Raw genomic sequence first — 14,268 nt, 5'->3', positions numbered from 1 at the left:
GTCCTAATTAGCTCGGATTACCTGGATTATCACCGCAATACATATGTTTTAACCAAGTGTCACAAAGGGGTACCTCTATGGCGCATGTACAAAGGTCTAAGGAGAAAGCTCGCATTGGATTTCTCGCTTTTGATTATTCTCAACTTAGACATCCATACCGGGACAACATAGACAACAGATAATGGACTCCTCTTTAATGCTTAAGCATTCAACAACAATTAATTTTTCTCATATGAGATTGAGGATATTTGTCCAAAACTGAAACTTCCACCATGGATCATGGCTTTAGTTAGCAGCCCAATGTTCTTCTCTAACAGTATGCATGCTCAAACCATTCAACTCATGGTAAATCGCCCTTACTTCAGACAAGACGGACAAGCATAGCAACTCACATGATATTCAACAAAGAGTAGTTGATGGCGTCCCCAGGAACATGGTTATCGCACAACAAGCAACTTATAAGAAATAAAATGCATAAGTACATATTCAATACCACAATAGTTTTTAGGCTATTTGTCCCATGAGCTGTATATTGTAAAGATGAAGAATGGAATTTTAAAGGTAGCACTCAAGCAATTTACTTTGGAATGGCGGAGAAATACCATGTAGTAGGTAGGTGATACGTCCAAAACGTATCTACTTTCCCGAACACTTTTGCTATTGTTTTGCCTCTAATTTGTGTATTTTGGATGCAACTAACACGGACTAACGCTATTTTCAGCAGAACTGTTCTGGTGTCTCGTTTTTGTGCAGAAATCCAACTTTCAGGAAAATCCTCGGAATTTATGCAGAAGGTCCTATTTTCCCAGAATATTGGCGGAGCCAGAAGGGCAAGCCAGGTGGGGGCCCGAGGGCCCCACACACTAGGCCGGCGCGGCCCAGGAGGGGCCCGCGCGGCCCTACTGTGTGGCGGCCTCGATCGGCCCCCGACGCCCTCCTTCGGACTACTTATTGCCTTCGACCTAAAAACGCACGGGGAGAAGTCGAAGTCGCCAGAAACCCTCCAGAACGCCGCCACATCGCGAAACTCCGTCGCAGGAGCCAGAAGTCTCCGTTCTGGCACTCCGCCGGGACGGGGAATTGGGGGAGATCATCGCCATCATCATCACCGACGCCTCTCCATCGACCAGCAATGTTTCCCCCATCCATGTGTGAGTAATTCCCCCGCTGTAGGCCGAAGGGGATGGTAGGGATTGGATGAGATTGGTCATGTAATAGCATAAGATTGTTAGGGCATAGTGCCTAGTGTCCGTAATTGGTAGTTTGATGATATTGTTGCAACTTGTTATGCTTAATGCTTGTCACTAGGGCCCGAGTGCCATGATCTCAGATCTGAACATGTTATTGTTTCATCATGATATTCATTGTTTTATGATCTTACCTGCAAGTTGTATACACATGTCGATGTCCGGAACCAATGGCCCCGAAGTGACAGAAATCGGGACAACCTGAGGGGATGGTAGTGATGTGAGGATCACATGTGTTCACGGAGTGTTAATGCTTTGCTCCGGTACTCTATTAAAAGGAGTACCTTAATATCCAGTAGATTCACTTGAGGCCCGGCTGCCACCGGCTGGTAGGACAAAAGATGTTGTGCAAGTTTCTCATTGCGAGCACGTACGACTATAATTGGAACACATGCCTATTGATTGCTTTGTACTTGGACACCGTTTTATTATTATCTGCAAATGCCCTGCTATGATTGTTACATGAGTTTCTCTCATCCATGCAACGCCCGTTATCCGTCCCCGTGCCTACAGTATTTTAATCCAGCTGTTTACTATAATCACTACTGCTGTCTCTGTTACTCTGCTGCTGTTATTTCACTACTGCTACTTCTATAAAACTGTTACTACTGATAAACTCTTGCGAGCAAGTCTGTTTCCAGGTGCAGCTGAATTGACAACTCCTGTTAAGGCTTTCAAGTAATCTTTGTCTCCCCTTGTGTCGAATCAATAAATTGGGTTATACTACCCGCGAAGACTGCTGCGATCCCCTATACTTGTGGGTCATCAAGACTGTTTTCTGGCGCCGTTGCCGGGGAGCATAGCTTTATTTGGAAGTTCACTTGGATTGATATTGTTCGCTGCAAATTCTCCATCATGGGTAAAACTCGCGATCCTAAAGTCACCATATTACCATCCACTACAAGAAAAGGTACAACTCTGAGTACCTCTGCTACTCTTGATTCACCATCTGTGATAAGTCAACTTGTTTCACCGCCGCAAGCTTCACTTGCTGGTACTTCTGCTGAATCTGAAAACTCTCATAATATTGATAATGTTTCTGCTGTGCTTGATGATAGTGGTTCATTGGGATCCTTTCTAGATGCTACAATTGCTAGGTCTAGAAAAATTGAAAATGCTGAAACTCCTAATGAAAATGCTACTACACCTGTTAATTCACCTGAACTTGATTATTCTAGTGATGATCCTGATGAGGATTATGTGGAGCTTAATGATGATTTTATTAATAGATGCAATGCTACTGCTGATGCAAGAAAAATTAAAAAGTTTCTCACACAATATACTGTTAGACATAAGTTATCTCCTGATCCTAAATTTGCCACATCTCCTATATGCATTAAGGATAAAGATTATGATTTTTCTCTTGATCTATCTCATATAGCTATTGTAGAGAAAACACACTTTTGTGGTACTGAAAAAGAAAGTGCTGTAGAACACATGATTGAACTTTCTTCTATGAGTAGCTTGTTTTCTGATGATGTCAAGTTGCGTACTTACTTTGTCGCTAAAAATTTTCCTTTCTCATTAAAGGATGATGCTAAAACTTGGTATAATAATTTGCCTCCTGGTTCTATTAAAAGTACAACTGAGCTGCGTGATGTTTTCTTTCGAAAATACTTTCCTGCTAGTGCTCAACATATTGCTTTACAGAGAATTTATAGGTTTGACCAGGGAGATGAAGAGAAATTGCCTGAGGCTTGGGCAAGACTTTGTTCTCTTATCAGAGCTCGACCTGGACATGATTTAGAAAAGAATGATCTACTTGATATATTTTATAGCGGACTAACCATTGAATCTAGGGCATATTTGGATAGTTGTGCTGGTTGTGTTTTTAGGAAAAGAACTCCAGACAAAGCTTAAGAATTATTGGCTAAAATAAGCCGGAATCATGATGATTGGAATACACCTGAACCAACTCCAACGCCAATATTGAAGAAGAGGGGTTTAATTGAATTGAATGATGAAGATATGAGGGAAGCTAAGAAGTCTCTCAACGAGAAAGGTATTAAATCCGAATATGTGAAGAATCTACCTCCCATAGAAGATATATGTGAGATAATTCCCCCTTCATCCATGATTGAGGTAAACTCCCTTCAACGCTTTACTAGGGAAGATATTCCGTATTCGAAACCTCCTGCGCAATGTTTAGATGAGTTTGATAATTATATTGTTAAGCAAGAAAATTTTAATATGAGAGTAGAGAATCATCTAATGGAAAATTCTCAAGCTATTAGCAATTTGCATGATATTGTGGAGAGAACCTCCAATGATGTTAAGATGCTTGTTAAACATTTTCAAATGGTTCAAACTCAAATTGATCAACTCACTAAAGTGCAAAGTGACTTGTTAAAAAATAATCCTAAAGAGAAACATGCTTATGAAGTAAGAACTAGAGGTGGTGTCTCTACCCAGGATCCTCTATATCCTGAAGGGCACCCCAAAAGAATTGAACAAGATTCTCAACGAATTGAACCTAGTGCTCCTTCTAAGAAGAAAAAGAAGAAGAAACATAGAAATGTTGTAGAATCCTCTAAACCTGTTAATGATCCTAATAGTATTTCTATTTCCGATGCTGAAACTGAAAGTGGAAATGAACATGATAATGATAATGATAATGATAAGAATGATGCTTCTGATAAAGAAGAAGTTGAAGATGAGCCTGAAAAGCATGCTAAAAATAAAAAGTATACTAAAGAAGATTTTATTGCTAAGAAACATGGTAATGAAAGGGAACCTTGGGTGCAAAAGCAAATGTCTTTTCCTGCTAAGAAACTAAAATCAAAGGAAGAAGAACACTATAATAAATTCTGCGATTGGATGAAACCTTTATTCTTACAAATCCCTTTGACTGATGCTATTAAATTGCCTCCTTATTCAAAGTATATGAAGGATATTGTTACTAACAAAAGGAAAATCCCCAATGAGGAGATTTCCACTATGCTTGCTAATTACTCTTTCAATGGCAAAGTTCCAAAGAAATTGGGCGACCCAGGTATACCTACTATTCCTTGTTCTATTAAGAATAATTATGTTAAAACTGCTCTATGTGACTTGGGAGCCGGTGTTAGTGTTATGCCTTTTTCTCTTTATAAGAGACTTTATTTAGATAAGTTGATACCTACTGATATATCTTTGCAAATGGCTGATAAATCTACTGCTATTCTTGTTGGTATATGTGAGGATGTTCCTGTTCAAGTTACTAATAACTGCTTGATATTAACTGATTTTGTTGTGTTGGAAATGCATGAAGATGATAATATGTCTATTATTCTTGGCAGACCTTTTCTTAACACCGCAGGGGCTGTTATTGATTGCAATAAAGGAAAGGTCACTTTCAATGTTGATGATAAGGAGCATACCGTCTATTTCCCCAAGAGGATTGATAAAGTATGTGGAGTTAATACTATTTCTAATGTGAGAACTATCAAAATTGGAACTATTGATTGTCCTATATATGAGCCTAAAGAAGGTTATCAAAGTCTTATGATTGGATCCATATCAATACAATTCAAGGTAACATGATTGATTTGAAGTTTATTTCTTCATATGCTATGTAAAATTTATTTGGTGGCAAGACTTGATCAACCTTGTTAACAAATACCTTTTATATAAATAGAGGGGTAAACAACATCTCTTTCTTCCTCCACTTGCTTTACTTGCTGTAGCACTCTTGTTTTGCAAAGTTCCTTAGTTAATTAGAGATTTCAAAAAATTTCCTGGCCAGTAATAATAAACTTAATACCCAGAAATGTGCATTTTTCAAAGTTTTCAAAAATTCACAAAAATTATACCGTTGGTCCTATTTTTCGAAAATGCACCTTGGAGCACCTGAGGATGACCAGTGGGGCACCCCAGGGTGGCACCCCACAGGCTGGCGTGGCCAGCAAGGGGGACACGCCACCCTGGCGTGTGGGCCCCCCTTTACCCCACTTCAGCATCTCTTCCTCCCAGACTCTTCTCTCTCCCGAAAAAATCGACACCAGCTTTCTCTCACTCGCGTTTTTGCTCAAGAGCTCAGGATTTTTCGATCTCTTTGCTCAGCCCAGATTCTGTCTGAAATTTGGCACATTTGCTCTCCGGTATGTGACTCCTCCGATCATCCAAGTAGAATTTTGTTTGGTTGAGTATATCTTGAATATTTTGCTGCTGTAGGTAACATGTTTAGTGAGCTTGCATGCTTGTTCTAAGTTGTATAAACTAGTTTTGATGCATGATTAGTACTCTAGCAAGTTCCTATAGTAGTTCCCCTTGATTATATGTCACCAAATCAAATTTTATATTGTTTGTTGAAAAATTTCAGAAAAGGAGGATGAAGAACTTCAACTTTGGAGAATTGTTTCAGAGAGGGACAACCAGCACCGGAAGGCCCTCTAGGACCGCCACCCGACTCAGGCGATCCTACAATGAGGATATCATCGCGCCAAGCTTCGCGCCCGAAGAAGACAATGGGGCTCCTAATGCTTCATCGTTCCCATGTTATGATTTTCTGAGAAATGCAGGGATATTGGATGATTTCTTCACCCTCGTCAACAGGGCGGGCTTATCCGCCTATGTGGGAGATGAAAGGGAGCAATACTACATGCTCACCAAAATCTTCGTGGAGAGCTTCAAGTTCCACAACAAGCAATATGGGCCGACAGTTGCATTCAAGATTTATGGTAATCCTATTACTATGGAATTGGAAGAATTTTGTGTTGCATTGGATATTGCCCCTGTAGGTACATCAAGGAGGATTGATGACAACCCCCGGGACCTGTTGGAGCTCTATCGAGGGATCACCGATGATGATTGTCGCACCATTCAGCGTGGCAAGATAAGAAACATCCAACTCCCCGCCATTAAGTATTTTGCCTATTACATTGCTACTAGCATTCTTGGTAGGGAGAACACTAGCAATATTTCTAGCTACCATCTTGCTTTCTTGAATGCTGCACTTACTGGACAGACACCTTATCATCTTGGTTCTCTTATTGCTCGCCGCCTGTCTAACAGGGGGCCTATTTTTGGAGGAACTATTGCATTGCGCATTTTAACACATTTAAGACTTCCTCTTGATTCTAATGATGTGCCATTAACCCCTAGGAGGCTTGATATTGCTGCTATGAATAGCCATCATTTTGTTACCGCTGATTCCACTTTAGATAATATGGTCTATAGAATGTTGTTTGCTGAACGGGATGAGAAGGAAATCCCTCTTCCCCAGCCAGATTTGTTCAGCATTGACAGGGAACCATGGTCGCGCACTAAGGAGGAGGTGGAGGAAAAGATGAAGATACAAGACTTCCACCAGCAGCATGACTCCGAGGACGCCGAGCCCTCCTACGACTACACCATCACATATCCGGGTGCTTCTTCTAGCACATACCCGGAATATGATCCATCTTCGTCGTACTACGGAGATGCTACTTCATGGCCTCGCTGGGATTGAACTCCACTTAGGCCAAAAGCCTAAGCTTGGGGGGAGGTATACCGGCATCACTCATTCTTTGCATATTATGATTGCTGGATACTTGTATATACTTGTTTAGTTTGTTTAAGTGGTTCTCTAATGAGAGGAAGATGATATTTGGGGAAGTGCTGCCTGAAAACAGATTCTGGACTGTTACCGGAAAAATTCTCAAAAATAGCCAGTACAGTATTTTGCAAAGCCAATTTTTTTGCATGTTCCCCAGGTTGTTATCTAACTTTCATTAGTTGAACACTTTTCGATTTGAGCAGTGGAAGAATTTCTTAAAAATCTAGTACTATACTGCTGTCAAGTTTGACGAATTTCTGCTGCTTTGTGTTTATGTGACTTTTCTAGTTTGCCATTTCTTGTTTTTGCTTTGTTTCTTTCCCAAAACACAAAAATACCAAAAATATTTCTGTTGTTTCTCTTCATCATTTGTTTATTTTGGTTTCTTGCATTTGTTTCGCTTTATTTGCTATTGTTAGTTTGCTATAAGAAAACCCAAAAAGATTTCGCTTTGTTTGCTTGTTTCCTTTTGTTCTTGTTTCTAATTTGAAAACACCAAAAATATTTGCTGTTCTTCTTTGGTTTGTAAAGTTCATCATGAGTTCAATGGTTTTCGGTGGCTGGAGCGTGGTTTTCATTTCATATTATCCAAGCTACACAAGTGAAAGGCAATAATGACGATCTACGACAATTGGATTGTGGTGAGAGGCTGGTATGAACTCTATTTGTTTTCATTTTTGTACATATACTCATCCATGTGAGCATGCTTATTTGGTTCATGTGAGGTATATGTCATTTGAGAAAGTCTAGTAGTTCATGATCTCTCATGTTTAGCTCCTATTTATTAATATGAGTAGCATGTCATGGATGTTTGCTTGCATTGTTTTATTCATAAGTAGGTATGGCATTGTGGTATCCTCCTCTGAATAATTCATTTATATCGACTTGGCACATGCTCACGCATGCATATGACTGAACAAAAGTCAATTAAGCCTCGATGATTTACATTACTTCAGAGTTCTTGTATCACTTTTATGCCTCCGTTAATTTATTTTGCCGCAAGCATGATTATGACAGTGACTGCTCTCTTGATTTATCGCTCCCCAGTCTATTGCTAGCCTTCACTTGTACTGAGCGGGAACGCTGCTCGTGCTTCCAAACACCTGAAAATCAAGTTGTTCCAAAGTGTCCACCATAAATACATATGCATGACATTTCAAACCATTCCAAGTAAATTCTCATGCGCTACCTTTAAAACCTTCAAAATGCTTCTCAATTTGTGTTAATGTTTCATAGCTCATGAGGAAGTATGTGGTGTTTAACTTTCAACCTTGTCATTTACTCTTGACGGACTTTCATTATGGACTAGTGGCACATCCGCTTATCCGATAATTTTGCAAAAAGAGCTGGCAATGGGATTCCCAGTCCCAAATTAATTAACTTAAATAGACACTCCTCCATGGTATGTGATTGATGGACGGCACCCGAAGGATTCGGTTAGCCATGGCTTGTGTAAGCAAAGGTTGGGGGGAGTGTCATCATAATAAAACTAAAATAAAAAGGCACTCCTTCATGGTATGAGATTGTTGGCAGGCACCCGAGGATTCGGTTAGCCATGGTTTGTGAAAGAAAGGTTGGAAGGAGTGCCACATAAACATAAAAATAATTCATGGGAGCCGCTCTTGGAAGTCCGGTTGGCGAGGTAGTTGGTGTACCCATTACCATTCGTTGAAAACAACAAACACCACTCAAAATAATTTTACTCCTGTTTTAGAAATGAAAAGCTCTAGCGCATGTTAATCCCTGCTTCCCTCTGCGAAGAGTCAATCTTTTACTTTTATGTTGTGTCTACATTCTTTCTTTGAGCACTATCTTGAGAGCACAACTGTCATTCTTAGTATAATATGCTTGTCTCAAAATATGATTGATTGTGGTATAACTTTGATGCTTTTATCTTTGACAATCACTACTTCTAGTCTTTCTATGAACTTCAGAGGTGCCTGGGCATTTATGTTTTGCTGATCAAATATGGGCAAGCGAGATACCACTTTATCATACTCTTTTATGAACATTGCAATCCTGCTTATAGACATGATTCATGATGCTTATTATTAATTGTTGGTACCTCTTCATGATTGACATAGCTATTAGATGATCTTATTTGCATATATCTTATTATGAACTGCTTAAGTGTTAGCCATATTATGAGAATATATACATCATATGAACAAATGTGTTCGTGAAAGTTGTTTTATCGCTCAGTTGTTAACTGAATTGCTTGAGGACAAGCAATAAGCTAAGCTTGGGGGGAGTTGATACGTCCAAAATGTATCTACTTTCCCGAACACTTTTGCTATTGTTTTGCCTCTAATTTGTGTATTTTGGATGCAACTAACACGGACTAACGCTGTTTTCAGCAGAACTGTTCTGGTGTCTCGTTTTTGTGCAGAAATCCAACTTTCAGGAAAATCCTCGGAATTTATGCAGAAGGTCCTATTTTCCCAGAATATTGGCGGAGCCAGAAGGGCAAGCCAGGTGGGGGCCCGAGGGCCCCACACACTAGGCCGGCGCGGCCCAGGAAGGGCCCGCGCGGCCCTACTGTGTGGCGGCCTCGGTCGGCCCCCGACGCCCTCCTTCGGACTACTTATTGCCTTCGACCTAAAAACGCACGGGGAGAAGTCGAAGTCGCCAGAAACCCTCCAGAACGCCGCCACATCGCGAAACTCCGTCGCAGGAGCCAGAAGTCTCCGTTCTGGCACTCCGCCGGGACGGGGCATTGGAGGAGATCATCGCCATCATCATCACCGACGCCTCTCCATCGACCAGCAATGTTTCCCCCATCCATGTGTGAGTAATTCCCCCGCTGTAGGCCGAAGGGGATGGTAGGGATTGGATGAGATTGGTCATGTAATAGCATAAGATTGTTAGGGCATAGTGCCTAGTGTCCGTAATTGGTAGTTTGATGATATTGTTGCAACTTGTTATGCTTAATGCTTGTCACTAGGGCCCGAGTGCCATGATCTCAGATCTGAACATGTTATTGTTTCATCATGATATTCATTGTTTTATGATCTTACCTGCAAGTTGTATACACATGTCGCTGTCCGGAACCAATGGCCCCGAAGTGACAGAAATCGGGACAACCGGAGGGGATGGTAGTGATGTGAGGATCACATGTGTTCACGGAGTGTTAATGCTTTGCTCCGGTACTCTATTAAAAGGAGTACCTTAATATCCAGTAGATTCCCTTGAGGCCCGGCTGCCACCGGCTGGTAGGACAAAGGATGTTGTGCAAGTTTCTCATTGCGAGCACGTACGACTATAATTGGAACACATGCCTATTGATTGCTTTGTACTTGGACACCGTTTTATTATTATCTGCAAATGCCCTGCTATGATTGTTACATGAGTTTCTCTCATCCATGCAACGCCCGTTATCCGTCCCCGTGCCTACAGTATTTTAATCCAGCTGTTTACTATAATCACTACTGCTGTCTCTCATACTGCTGTTATTTCACTACTGCTACTTCTATAAAACTGTTACTACTGATAAACTCTTGCGAGCAAGTCTGTTTCCAGGTGCAGCTGAATTGACAACTCCGCTGTTAAGGCTTTCAAGTAATCTTTGTCTCCCCTTGTGTCGAATCAATAAATTGGGTTATACTACCCGCGAAGACTGCTGCGATCCCCTATACTTGTGGGTCATCAGTAGGTATGGTGGACACAAATGGCATAGTGGTTGGCTCAAGGATTTTGGATGCATGAGAAGTATTCCCTCTCGATACAAGGTTTAGGCTAGCAAGGTTATTTGAAACAAACACAAGTATGAAGCGGTACAGCAAAACTCACATAAAAGACATATTGTAAACATTATAAGACTCTACACTGTCTTCCTTGTTGTTCGACCCTTACTAGAAATTATCTAGACCTTAGAGAGACCAATTATGCAAACCAAATTTTAGCAAGCTCTATGTATTTCTTCATTAATAGGTGCAAAGTATATGATGCAAGAGCTTAAACATGAGCACAACAATTGCCAAGTATCAAATTATTCAAGACATTCTACCAATTACTACATGTAGCATTTCCCGTTTCCAACCATATAACAATTTAACGAAGAAAATTCAACCTTCGCCATGAATACTATGAGTAAAGCCTAAGGACATATTTGTCCATATGCAACAGCGGAGCGTGTCTCTCTCCCACACAATGAATGCTAGGATCCATTTTATTCAAACAAAAACAAAAACAAAAACAAACAGACGCTCCAAGCAAAGTGCATAAGATGTGATGGAATAAAAATATAGTTTCACTAGAGGAACCTGATAATGTTGTCGATGAAGAAGGGGATGCCTTGGGCATCCCCAAGCTTAGACGCTTGAGTCTTCTTGAAATATGCAGGGGTGGACCACCGGGGCATCCCCAAGCTTAGAGCTTTCACTCTCCTTGATCATATTGTATCATCTCCCTCTCTTGATCCTTGAAAACTTCCTCCACACCAAACTCAAAACAACTCATTAGAGGGTTAGGGCATAATCAAAATTCACATGTTTAGAGGTGACATAATCATTCTTAACACTTATGGACATTGCACAAAGCTACTGAAAGTTAATGGAATCGAAAAATCCATCAAGCATAGCAAAACAGGCAATGCGAAATAAAAGGCAGAATCTGTCAAAACAGAACAGTTTGTAAAGATGAATTTCTAAGAGGCACCAGACTTGCTCAAATGAAAATGCTCAAATTGAATTAAAGTTGCGTACATATCTGATAATCACTCACGTAAATTGGCATAATTTTCTGAGTTACCTACAGAGAATTAGGCCCAGATTTGTGACAGCAAAGAAATCTGTTTCTGCGCAGTAATCCAAATCTAGTATGAACCTTACTATCAAAGACTTTACTTGGCGCAACAATGCAACAAAACTAAGATAAGGAGAGGTTGATACAGTAGTAACAACTTCCAAGACTCAAATATAAAATAAAAATGCAGTAGTAAAATCATGGGTTGTCTCCCATAAGCGCTTTTCTTTAACGCCTTTCAGCTAGGCGCAGAAAGTGTGTATCAAGTATTATCAAGAGATGATGCATCTACAGCGGGGTTTGGAGTTTTCTCAACTATGCATTGTATCTTATCTATGTAAGTTTCAGAGACTCCCTTTTCATTACCCTTAGGCTTGCTACTCTCATCAAACAAATCTTCAGGAACAATCCAATCAAAATTCTTTTATAGTGCCTCGCACATTTCCAAGAGCTTGCAAGGTATTGATGTTTTAATATCCCTCATAATTAACTTTATTAGTGTACTTTTGTCTATCTTTTTCCATCTTTTCAAGGGTGCTAGCAAAGTTTGTATAAGAGCCAAGCATATTATATTTAGTAAAGACCTTTCTAGCTTCTCTTGCTACATCACCAAATTCTTTAAGAAGGGTTTCTAGGACAAAATCTTTCTTCTCTCCTTCTTCCATATCACTTAGTGTAAGGAACATATGCTGCATTACGGGGTTGAGGTTAACAAATCTAGCTTCTAACATGTGTACTAAAGAAGCAGCAGCAATTTCATAAGTAGGAGCAAGTTCTACCAGGTGTCTATCTTCAAAATCTTCAACCGTACTAATATGAGTGAAAAAAATCTTCTATATTATCTTTCCCGAGGATAGACCCTCGGCCTACCGGTACATCCTTAAGAATAAACTTAGGAGGAAACATGATGACATAAGTAAAGCAAATGCAAGTAACTAATTTTTTTGTGTTTTTAATATGGAGAATGCAAACACGACAGTAAATAAAGTAAAGCTAGCAACTAATTTTTTTGTATTTTGATATAATGCAGCAAACAAAGTAGTAAATAAAATAAAGCAAGACAAAAACAAAGTAAAGAGATTGGAGGTGGAGACTCCCCTTGCAGCGTGTCTTGATCTCCCCGGCAACGGCGCCAGAAAAAGAGCTGCTGGCTGATGCGTGTAGTTGACACGTCCGTTGGGAACCCCAAGAGGAAGGTGTGATGCGCACAGCGGCAAGTTTCCCTCAGTAAGAAACCAAGGTTTAATCGAACCAGTAGGAGTCAAGAAGCACGTTGAAGGTTGATGGCGGCGGGATGTAGTGCGGCGCAACACCAGAGATTCCGGCGCCAACGTGGAACCTGCACAACACAACCAAAGTACTTTGCCCCAACGAAACAGTGAGGTTGTCAATCTCACCGGCTTGCTGTAACAAAGGATTAACCGTATTGTGTCGAAGATGATTGTTTGCAGAAAATAGTAAAACAAGTATTGCAGTAGATTGTATTTCAGTATAGAGAATTGGACCGGGGTCCACAGTTCACTAGAGGTGTCTCTCCCATAAGATAAACAGCATGTTGGGTGAACAAATTATAGTTGGGCAATTGACAAATAGAGAGGGCATGACCATGCACATACATATTATGATGAGTATAGTGAGATTTAATTGGGCATTACGACAAAGTACATAGACCGCTATCCAGCATGCATCTATGCCTAAAAAGTCCACCTTCAGGTTATCATCCGAACCCCCTCCAGTATTAAGTTGCTAACAACAGACAATTGCATTAAGTATTGCGCGTAATGTAATCAGTAACTACATCCTCGAACATAGCACCAATGTTTTATCCCTAATGGCAACAACACATCCATAATCTTAGAGATTTCTGTCACTTCCCCGGATTCACGGAGACATGAACCCACTATCGAGCATAAATACTCCCTCTTGGAGTTACAAGCATCTACTTGGCCAGAGCATCTACTAGTAACGGAGAGCATGCAAGATCATAAACAACACATAGATATAAATTGATAATCAACATAACAAGTATTCTCTATTCATCGGATCCCAACAAACACAACATATAGAATTACAGATAGATGATCTTGATCATGTTCGGCAGCTCACAAGACCCGACAATTAAGCACGATGGGGAGAAGACAACCATCTAGCTACTGCTATGGACCCATAGTCCAGGGGTAGACTACTCACTCATCACTCCGGAGGCGTCCATGGCGGCGTAGAGTCCTCCGGGAGATGATTCCCCTCTCCGGCAGGGTGCCGGAGCCGATCTCCTGAATCCCCCGAGATGGGATTGGCGGCGGCGGCGTCTCTGGAAGGTTTTCCGTATCGTGGCTCTCGGTACTGGGGGTTTCGCGACGGAGGCTTTAAGTAGGCGGAAGGGCAGGTCAGGGGGCAACACAAGGGCCCCACACCACAGGTCGGCGCGGCCAAGGGCCAGGCCGCGCCGCCCTAGGGTGTGGCCACCTCGTGGCCCCACTTCGTCTCCTCTTCGGTCTTCTAGAAGCTTCGTGGCAAAATAGGACCCTGGGCGTTGATTTCGTCCAATTCCGAGAATATTTCGTTACTAGGATTTCTGAAACCAAAAACAGCAGAAAATAGCAACTGGCACTTCGGCATCTTGTTAATAGGTTAGTTCCAGAAAATGCATGAATATGACATAAAGTGTGCATAAAACATGTAGATATCATCAATAATGTGGCATGGAACACAAGAAATTATCGATACGTCGGAGACGTATCAGCATCCCCAAGCTTAGTTCTA

This window comes from Lolium perenne, chromosome 7, assembly GCF_019359855.2.
Source record: "Lolium perenne isolate Kyuss_39 chromosome 7, Kyuss_2.0, whole genome shotgun sequence".
In the NCBI taxonomy this organism is placed as follows: Eukaryota; Viridiplantae; Streptophyta; class Magnoliopsida; order Poales; family Poaceae; genus Lolium; species Lolium perenne.
Note: the sequence above shows the minus strand (reverse complement) of the source record.